This window comes from Odocoileus virginianus, chromosome 21 (assembly GCF_023699985.2).
Source record: "Odocoileus virginianus isolate 20LAN1187 ecotype Illinois chromosome 21, Ovbor_1.2, whole genome shotgun sequence".
NCBI classification, from domain to species: domain Eukaryota; kingdom Metazoa; phylum Chordata; class Mammalia; order Artiodactyla; family Cervidae; genus Odocoileus; species Odocoileus virginianus.
In genome coordinates, this window is record NC_069694.1 from 7,841,614 (window position 1) to 7,852,465 (window position 10,852).

Genomic DNA, 10,852 nt, shown 5'->3' on the forward strand with positions numbered 1-10,852 from the left:
TCAATCTTTCCCAGCATCAGGGTTTTTTCCAATGAGTCAGTTCTTCACATTAGGTGGCCAAAGTACTGGAGTTTCAGCTTGAGCATCAGTCATTCCAAGGAATATTCAGGACTGATCTCCTTTAGGATGGACTGGTTGGATCTCCTTGCAGTCCAAGGGACTTTCAAGAGTCTTCTCCAACACCACAGTTCAAAAGCATCAACTCTTTGGCGCTCAGCTTTCTTTATGGTCCAACTCTCATATCCATACATGACTACTGGAAACACCATAGCCTTGACTAGATGGACCTTTGTAGCAAAGTAACGTCTCTGCTTTTTAATATGCTGTTAGCCATAGCTTTTCTTCCAAATAGCAAGCGTCTTTTAACTTCATGGCTGCAGTCACCATCTGCAGTGATTCTGGAGGCCGAGAAAATAGTCTGTCACTGTTTTCATTGTTTGTCCATCTAGATGTCATGGAGTGATGGGACTGGATGCCATCTTAGTTTTCTGAATGTTGATTTAAGCCAGCTTTTTCACCTCTTTCACTTCATCAAGAGGCTCTTTAGTTCTTCTTTACCTTCTGCCATAAGGTGGTGTCATCTGCCTATCTGAGGTTATTAATATTTCTCCCGGCAATCTTCATTCCAGCTTGTGCTTCATCCAGCCTGGCATTTTGCATGATGTACTCTGCATGTAAGTTAAATAAGCAGGGTGACAACATACAACCTTGACATTCTCCTTTCCCAATTTGGAACCAGTCTGTTGTTACAAGTCCAGTTAACTGTTGCTTCTTGACCTGCATACAGATTTCTCAGGAGGTACGTAAGGTGGTCTGGTATTCCCATCTCTTTAAGTATTTTCTACAGTTTGTTGTGATCTACACAGACAAATGCTTTGGCATAATTAATAAATTAGATATTTTTCTGGAATTCTCTTGCTTTTTCTATGATCCAACAGATGTTTGCAATTTGATCTCTGGTTCCTCTGCCTTTTCTAAAACCAGCTTGAATTAGTTCTTCTTTGCTTTCTGCCATAAGGGTGGTGTCATCTGCATATCTGCTTATAAGAAAAGCAATGACCAATCTAGAAAGCAGAGACATTACTTTGCCAACAAAGGTCCATCTAGTCAAAGCTATGGTTTTTCCAGTAGTTACGTATGGATGTGAGAGTTGAACCATAAAGAAAGCTGAAGGCCGAAGAACTGATGCTTTTGAACTGCGGTGTTGGAGAAGACTCTTGAGAGTCCACTGGACTGCAAGGAGATCCAACCAGTCCATCCTAAAGGACATCAGTCCTGAATGTTCATTGGAAGGACTGATGCTGAAGCTGAAACTCCAACACTTTGGCCACCTCATGCGAACAACTGACTCACTGGAAAAGACCCTGATGCTGAGAAAGATTGAAGGCTGGAGGAGAAGCGGACTACAGAGGATGAGACGGCTGGATGGCACACTGCCTCGACGAACATGAATTTTACTCTTACTCAGCTCTGGGAGTTGGTGATGGACGGGGAAGCCTGGTGTGCTGCAGTCCATGGGGTCGCAGAGCTGGACACAACTGAGCAACTGAACTGGTGAGGCCACTGAAATGAAGTGAGATTACATATATTAATAAGTGATGAGTAGCAGGGTTCAATTTGAATCCAGGACTGATTGTAAAGACCATACACTGTCAAGGATATCCCACTGCTTCTTGTTTTTAAGGTATTCTCATTTGCAGCTCATGACTACCTTGTGAGAATAGAGTAGGTAATTACCATCACTGTCCAAACTGGGAAGCAGATTCAGAGTATAGCTAATTTGATATCTAGGTTATCAAGGTTAGCTATTTAGAAGACAGCCATAGAACAGACTTAACATATCACTCCTAATGTAACACTATACTCTTAAGTTCAACTTTATTACAATTAAGTGCCAATGTGGCATTTATTCACCAAGTACAAATGCCTCACAGATCCTGCCCCACTTAAGCTCCCTGCCAACCTGTCACTGATTCTTATAGGATGAAGAGCTGACCCACATTAATATCAAAAGTACCTTTTCATCTCTCAACAGTGTATCCGTACTTACAGACAGTAGAAGAGCAAGTAACATTTAAAAACTCAGGTAAATTAATATTTTATGGACTTTGTATCCCCAACTTATCTATACAAGTTATCACAACTGATATTCTGAAGACTACGGCATAATTATAACAAAATGGTGATGGTGGTTTAGTCGCTAAGTAGTGTCCAACTCTTGCAACCCCAGGGACTACAGCTTGCCAGGCTCCTCTGTCCATGGGATTCTCCACGCAAGAATACTGGAGTGGGTTGCCATTTCTTTCTCCAGGGGATCTTCCCGACCCAGGAATCGAACTCAGGTCTCCTGCATTACAGGCAGATTCTTTTACCAACTAAGCTACAAGGGAAGCCCAATAATAACAAAATATTTACTTTTAAATAGCCCTTTGACTTGTGACAGGTAAAAAAGATTTCCTTGTTGCCCACTCCTGATTTTGTGAATATAAGCATATGTTTGTTGTGACAAGCATGAACGTCTTAATACCATAAATATGATGGCAAACCACTGCTAACTTCCTGCCAGATGCTTTATGTTTGGCATGTGCACAGCTGTCCTATGTGCCATAAAAAGTAATAATCTGGATAGCTATAATTTTGCTTTTTACTGACTTGAACAAAATCCAGTAAGTGTTTCTGTCTTGTCTGTAGCTTTACAGTGATGGAAAAAAGTGAGCCATCAGTACTCTTGAGACACTACTATAATCAAGCAAAACTGCCTGAGTTCTTGGAACACAATGTGTCAATCACAGATTAACTTGACTCTGTTTTAGGCCCAATCAGATTTTACAAACTGCATTTTATATTAGAACAGTGTTAAGTTGGGTAAGGAAAGGATAAAAGGGTCAATGTAAACAACAGGAGAAAAATGTAAAGCACCATTTCTCAACAGCTTATAATTAGAAATGGTTAATCACTACAAATGCTAAACCAGTTAGCCATTAATGAAACTCCCTGGCTTGACCTATAACCAAGAACTAAAAAACAAAACAAAAAGGAAAGAAGAGAAAAAGCCACCAAATGACTGTTTTATAATTTAACTCCGGTAAAAAGCAAAAGAAGGCAATCTAAGTGAGTCACATGGTGATCAGCGGAGACCAGTAGAGGCAAGGGTTATTTCTTAGTGTTAATCCAGTGTTCTCAGGCAGTTCAGAGCCATTCTCTCAAACTCCCAGTCTCCAAGCTGGGAGAGGGGATGGCAAATGAACTTAGAAAAACGAGTGGTGTGGCCCCTCCATCCAATGTACCACGCAGAATCTGTCCAGTAATTCTAAACTCTGCAGATCACAGAACTGAGTCTCCCTTCTTTCTGCTTATCAGAGGACCCTCTGCCCAAAGAAGGGCAGATTCAGTAGAAACGAGCCAACTGTCCTCAAATCTAAATCTCTAATTTGCTCTCCATACCACAGCTAAAGTTAACTTTCAAAGTGTAATTCTTGGTCCCATCGCTCTTAGTTAAAACTTCCCCCACCCTGTGCCTCCCAAAAAATAAAAGCCAAGCTCTTTAGTATGGAATTTAGTGTTTTTGACAATCTAATGGTCCCGGCCTACCTTCCAGCCTTACCTTTCTCTTCTCTATTTCCCTCTATCTCATACTTCCTGTCATGAAAAGAGTTAAAACACACAACACTGAAGTTAACAAAATGAGTATTACTGAACACCTCCCGAATGAAAAGGGCTCTGGAAGACACTGTGGATAATGACAAGTGTGGGTAAAACCTTTTTCTCTGCTACTGCCAACCTTCAGTTAACTCTCTTGGTTCTACTTCCCTGGCAATCTAATGAAGTAGGTATGTTAACTATGTTACCTGGCAACATTCCTCAAGTAAAAATGATCCCCCTGATTAGTAAGTTTGCATCTGGACTCAGAGGAATTATAATGAACTATAAATACCTCATAAGAAGCCATGGCTTTGACGTTCCTAGGTGTGATAGCTCTTGAAACTGGCACATCCCTCGAGGGGACCCTGAAGCTAAATCTATGGAGTCATATAAGAGACAGTGTCTCCTGTGGGACATGAGGTGTTTTAAGCCAAGCCGCTCTGGGACCCACCTGATGCGAGGTTTGTTTCCTAGCACCTACGCTTTCACGTGGGGAGATGTCTCCCAGATGTCTCCATAAACTGCTTACATGGCCTGCTGTGAGGATCACAAGCACTGATGAGGAATATGTGATGCTGTCTTGCCAGCCAGCTGTGGTTCCTGTGTGATATCTTCTGAGTAAACAAGCCCATGGCAGTTTTGTAAGTCTGAACCCAAGAAAACCCAATCATTTCCACAGCAACAAGACTGTTAGGAATGTTTTAAATGAGGTTGCAGATGTCCTACAATCTGAACCCGAACTCATTCCTCTTTTTGCCTCTTTTAGCCTAACATACAGCCCTGATAAATCCCACCTAATCTCACACATAGCTCTTACTCACCTTCCTGTGTTGTTACTCTTTCCTCCTGGGGATGCCCTCTTCCAGGTAACATACACCTCTCCACAGTCCATCCCTTCAGCCATCTGCTGAGGTGAAGCTATGCATGTTTTTCAACTCAAATGAATGGAGACATTGCATAGGTAAAGAATGGCAAGGAAACTCTGGTAGAAAAGCTAAGTACACAGTTCAAAGAAAAAGAATGGAAATTTATTGACAATAAAAATAGGTTAAGTTGGTGGAGAAATACAGCAGTGGCACGTTAAAGGGTAAAATGTCCAAGGAGACTGTCTAGACCAATTTGAAGGATAGAAAAGAATAGAAAAGCAGTCTTCCTGCATTATTAGTCATGGGAAGAAACAAGGGAGCCCTGTATTAGCATCAGAAGTAGGTGATTTATAAGCATTAGACAATTCAGTAATCTGTACCTTGGGAGAGGGAAGAGATGGCTGACAGTATTACAGTGGAGATGGCATCTGCCAGTGTTCTGGGAGGGGATATTGTTGCTACAAGTCAGCTCCAGTTCTACCTTCTTATCCTGATTATTCTAATCAGCCTGTCCCACTAGATTTGCCAGCTGATGTTAATTATGTAGTAGTGCTTTCATGGACATCACAGGTTTCTTTCATCCCAAGTGATTAGAACTGCCTCTCTCTCTATTACAAAGTTGTCAATTACCCTAACTTGTTATACTTTAGGGCCAACTCTATCATTTCCAGACTCTGATAGTAAATTACCTTAAGAACTATCCAAGATGTGGCACTTAGAAAAAAATTAGTTCTTCTGAAATAGCCAAAGGCTCTAATTCTTTTAAGTGTGTGAACTCTTCGGTTAAATGCACCCATTTAAGAGCAGAACAGAGAAAGCCAGCCAGAAAAGAGGAATAAAGTGTATGTGTGGAGAGAGACGCTGGCAAGAAATTATAGATATGGAGAGGAAAGCAGCTCCAGCTCCTAACTTTCTGTTGCAGATGCCAGTTGCCTCTGAGCAACTGCACGTCCTGCCCTTGGATTCTTTGACAGAGAGCTATATCCCTTTTCCAACAAAATACTCCTTCTGCTTACATTAGTTTAAGTAATTTTCTATAACGTCACCAAATAATCCCTAAGACCAAAAAATATGATTAGAAGCAAAGTGTAATGATGTAGATATACATAACCAAGTTTTGTCATATTAAAAGATTCTGTTTATGTTATTTTAAAGAGAAAAAAAGGAGACAGAATTCAATTATAGCTGTTTTCTGTTGGGGTATAAACTTCCCATACAGCTTTTTACCCTCATGGGATCTAACACAGGGCCTCATACAATACCACATTTAACAAATGTTTACTGAATGGACATATAATTAAAAAATAATGAAATTCACTTGGCCAAACACTTTGTCTAATTGGGAGTTTTCAAAAGCACTTCAGTTCCAATTAATAAAAGATGTTCTTTATAATTCTCATTAGCATAATTCTATGATTACATATACACAAAGAAATGCTGTTTTCTATTCCCTAAATAGAATACTGAAAAACATGGCTTGGATTTGATTTATTCAGACTGTGTTAACTCATGGAACTATAACGTCTGCTTAGTTGTAGTCCAAAAGACCGTCCCAAGATTATCTCCATTCTCCTCTTTTTGGGTACAAGATAGAATTACATTTCCCCTCCTCCTTGAAGTTGGGTGGCAGTCATATGACTTGTTTGGCCAATGAAATGGCAGTGGAAGTTATATGTGTCATTAAAAGTCTTCAAAAGCCAATGTGCAATTTATCACATCCTTCCCCCTGCCTAATAAATGTGGAAGCAGGTGTTAAGATAAGCCTCTCACGATCCGGGGCACTAAATGGTTACTGGAACAGAGCTCTCCTGCTGACCCTAACTGGACACTTAGCATGACTGAGAAACAATCTTTTGTTGTTTTAAACCACTAACACATGAGCACATAAATGAAGACAATGAATACCTTTGGCCCTAAATTTATCTTCAGGATGGTAACATTTTATATAGTATTGAATCATTTATAGCAGAGTATCCCCAACCTCCGGGATCTAATGCCTGATGATCTGAGGTGGGATTGATGTAGTAATAATAGAAATAAAGCACACAGTAAATGTACTGTGCTTGACTCATCCTGAGACAACACCACCCCCCACCCCATCTGTGGAAAAACTGTCTGTCATGAAACCTGTCCCTGTGCCAAAAAGGATGGGGAGCACTGATTTATGGAATACTTTCTTATAGAAGTGTCCCTCATTATCCTAAGTCTCCAAATCCAAACACAAGAACTGAACGGAGTCAAAATTTTGGACTAATCCCTCATTCTCTCAACTCTCACCACTTGCTATCGGAAACTCAACAGGCCAAATATATTTGGATAGGATGATATTTCTTGCTGTTGAAACACTTGCCATCTATACTCAGGAATGGAAATAATTTATAGTAAAGGATTCTTGATACATTATTTTATTTGCACTCTTAAAGCTGTTTTTCTACTACTCATTACTTATTAGACTCTCAACATTCATTGAATGAACTGCATGCTGTCATCATTCTAATCTTACAAAAAAGGAAACAGATTCAGAGAGGTTCATAAACTTACTGGAAACAACCCTGCACATCAATGGCACAATCCCAGATTTTCTGGCTCCAAATCCCTCTCCATTATGTACCATGCTTTCCAAGATGTCTTATAGCTACAGAATTCCAGGTCTGACAGTAATAGTGCCAGTAGTGTTTGGAATAAAAAGCAAACGTTAATAATGTATCTATATCCAAGAATAATTAAAATCATCCTTTAAGGGGTTCTACTTGCCCAAACCTAGTTTAATTCAAGATACCAAGTTCCAAAGATCCCAAGTTTCCTGAAGCACAGAACAACAGGAAGAAGTTCTAGAGATCATTTGGTCCAATAGGCATTTTGTAGAACAAGGAGGAACTGTAAAAGAACTCTGGGGGAAAGTAGTCTTTTCCTTTGATGTAAAATATTTTAAAATTCTGGGCTCCCTAGGTGGCGCAGGGGTAAAGAACCCACCTGCCAATGCAGGAGACGCAAAGAGATGTTGGTTCAATGCCTGGCTCGGGAAAATCCCCTGGAGGAGGAAATGGTATCCCACTCCAGTATTCTTGCCTGGGAAATTCCATGGACAGAGAAGCCTGGCAGATTACAGTTCAAGGGGTCGCAAAGCGTTGGACACAACTGAGCACATACACACATTTTAAAATCGTGACTTTTACTTTTATCTTCACTTTGGCTCTTAATAAATTGGTAAACCTCAGGCCCTTTCCTCTCTCATTCTTATCAAATCTCAGCTATAAGAAATATTCACAAAGACTGCTTGAAGGATAAGCAATCCACCCACTTCTACAGGTTCAGTGGTTTTCAATTTGTGGTCCGTATCAAATAAATTTGGAGGTCACACAATACATCCCCCTTTATAAAAGTAAACTGTAACATTAGCCAAGAAATTGAGAAAACAAAAAAACAAAAAACTACTGAAATTTGTTATCTCAAACTTATTTAAGCTAAAATCTTCTTTCAAGAAATAAACTACTGATTTCTCATGCCTCAGAACACAGTTTGGGAAATACTATTCTAGGTAACTCTACACATTATGAATGGATCATTATGAAAGGCTTAACGCCTTTACAGAGCTTACCTTTAGAGTCTTACTATTGCTCTACACTGAAGTACAGTTATCCAAAATTCATCAGTTTCTGTAGAGATACTTTAAAAAATGTTGTCAACTGATCACAACAATCTCTTTTTATTAGGCCCCATGAGAAAACCTTCCTCTCAGGCCTAATTATTGGAAAATGCTGGGCTTAGGCAGAAGAACTGGTCTGTTTTTATCTCAGAATTTGAAATACACTGAAACTTACTTCATTCCTCTTTCTTTCCTCTGGCTGCCAGCGATGTTCAGAGCCAAAACTGCGACTCGCCTCTAGTTCAGGATCTTACACACTTGGTATTATCTTACCCTTGACTTTTTTCCCCTGCTCTGCTTCAACTTTTCATTTAGTTTTGTTTTACCCCACAGTACCATATGGACACTAAGTTGCTCTAAATCATTTTTGGAACTATTATATACATCAAGTTCTATTTTCTTACAATTTCATACTGATTTCTCCCTACCTTTCCCAATACCCCGAAATATCAGTGTCACCTTTGTGTAAAAGTATTTATATAGCTTTGAGAAGCCAACAGAACATACACATTCACAATATAGTCATATTCACTATGCTTAAAATCCAAAGAGGTCATTATTGGCTTTTCAGCGGTCTAATAATCAAAAAGACTTATTAAACTGTTTTTTAAACGGAAGGACAATTGCCACATATTGGGTACGAACAACTGCTAGGCACTTAATACACAATACTTCCGTGTTTTGTTTTTTTTTTTCAAAGAAGCAAAGAGAATTGGCATATACATTATCTCTGGAAAAATGCGCAAGAAACTGGTAATGTTGCTGGGTGGGGCGAGACAGCGTATCTCTACTGTGAATTTTGTAAATGTATCATTAAAAAAATTTTAGTGAATCGATAATAAAGACGGCAGAAATGCTTTACTCGTTAATACAGCAAACTTTCTCCATCATGTTTTGATCTCTGCGTACGACTGAAATGCCTAAATGAAAAAGTTTCAACCAGAACTGAAATGCCTAAATGAAAAAGTTTCAACCAGACACGCTGGTTTTTCTTGAAATAAAGTCTCTTTCTTATTTTCCACGCTCCCAGGGTGAGGCAATTACTTAAAAACTTAGCTTATGGTAGCCTGAGGGTAACGAGGGGAAAAAAAAAAAATCCAGAATGGTTTCCAGTTAAGTTTTATTGGTAGAAGAGTACGGGGAGGAAGCACTGATTCTGGACAGCAGCCCACCGGCCACAAACGCCGCGTCGAGAACTTTGCATAACTCGAGAGCGGCCCAGACGCCGCTCCGGGACCGCGGTTCGAGCCCCGGGAGGTCCCAGCCTGGCCCACCCTCCGGAGCGAGACGCCCGGGGCCGCCTTCCCGAGGGCCCGGCGGGAGGGTCGCGTGGGGGGCGGGGAGCGGGCCTCGGTGCGCGGCCGACCCGCCGCGGCCCCCTCCCGGGCGCCGAGGAGGAAGTCGCACTTACCGCGTCGGGCTCCGGAGGCGGCCGGGGGTCAAGGCGGGGCGGGGCGGCCAGGCGGGCGGAGGGCCGGCGGGAGGCGGGGGCCGGAGGGCCGAGGGGAAGGATGCTCGGCCCCTCGGGCGCCCCCAACTCCTTCCCGGTGGCCTCACGCCCGCCGCCGGCCGGCCCGGGGCGGGCCACTCCTGCTCCGTCAGGCGGTGCGAGGCCAGGGGGCGAGAAACTCGGCAGGCGGCGCGGGAGGGGGCGAGCTGGCGGCCGGGGGTCGGGGCCCGCTAGCCCGGCAGTCCCGGCGCGGCGCGAGCAGCTGCCCGCCCGGCCCCCTTCCGCCAGGCCCCGCCCCCCTCGCCGGCCCGCTGGCCCCAGGAGGCCGCCGCCGCCGCGGGGGTGGTGGTTTCCCTTCCCCCGGCCTGGTGCGCGCCGACGGCCCGGGCAGTGCGGGAAGGAAGGGGAGCGGCGGGGGGCAGCCGGGGGCGCTTGCGGGGGAGGGGGACGTCAGGCTGGGTGGGGCTCGGGGGAGGGGGCGGGGCGCCGAGGACCTGACAAAGATTCCGGTTGTTTCCTGCCCCTTGAAACTGGGATAAGGGAAAATTCCTGGGGGTGGAAGTTTAGGAAGAGGTCCCTCTGCAGGGCTGGAAGGCGATCAGAGAGCCGGCCTGTGTGTGTGTGTGTGTGTTTTGTTTTGTTTTTTATTCCTTGGAGGACAGGACTGTATTGTTCTAAAGCTTTGGGGGAACTCACCAAGAGGTGCCTCTTTCCTCCAGACTCTCTACCCTTGCCGCATGCAACACGCTGGTAATTATTGCGCTCCATAGTGGGTTTGTGGATACGTGACATGATAATTACGATCCTCAACTTTGGGGTCATAATCATTGTTTTCTAGTGGTGGGATAATAGGAATTCCGCTGAAGTTGGTTCCCTCTTCATTCCATGTACATATATATATATATATATATATATATATATATATATATATAGTGTGTGTGTGTGTGTGTGTGTGTGTGTGTGTGTGCGTGTATATGTATATATGCAAGGTGCTGAGAATTCACTTTATTCAGCGCCTATATCCCAACACCAATCGAAAGCGCTTCATATAGCTTAACTCAATCAGTCTTAAGCAAAGCGGCTAAGGTCCCTGCACCCACGGAGCTCACGGTGGATAAGGGAAGGAGGAGGTTTCCTTAGTTTGTCTCCAAGTGTTGTGTAAAGGAAATGTCCACCTGCTTTCTGTTCTGAAAGTAATGCGTCTGTTCATTGTTTGCAGACTCAATGCTCCTGTGATACATTGTCATC

At 42.8% G+C, this 10,852-nt stretch overlaps 1 protein-coding gene across 3 annotated transcripts in view; it reads right to left on the reverse strand.

Annotated features, from left to right (window-relative positions):
- KLHL5 (kelch like family member 5) overlaps positions 1-9,830 on the reverse strand; it is an 83,756-nt gene extending 73,926 nt beyond the window's left edge. For 2 of the 3 annotated variants that reach the window (XM_070452023.1, XM_070452022.1), the window contains exon 1: positions 9,566-9,830. The gene's annotated coding sequence lies outside the window, so the exon portion shown is untranslated. The remainder of the gene's footprint in view (positions 1-9,565) is intronic. The other variant, XM_070452024.1, reaches the window with a different exon arrangement.
- Positions 9,831-10,852: the final 1,022 nt, after the last annotated feature.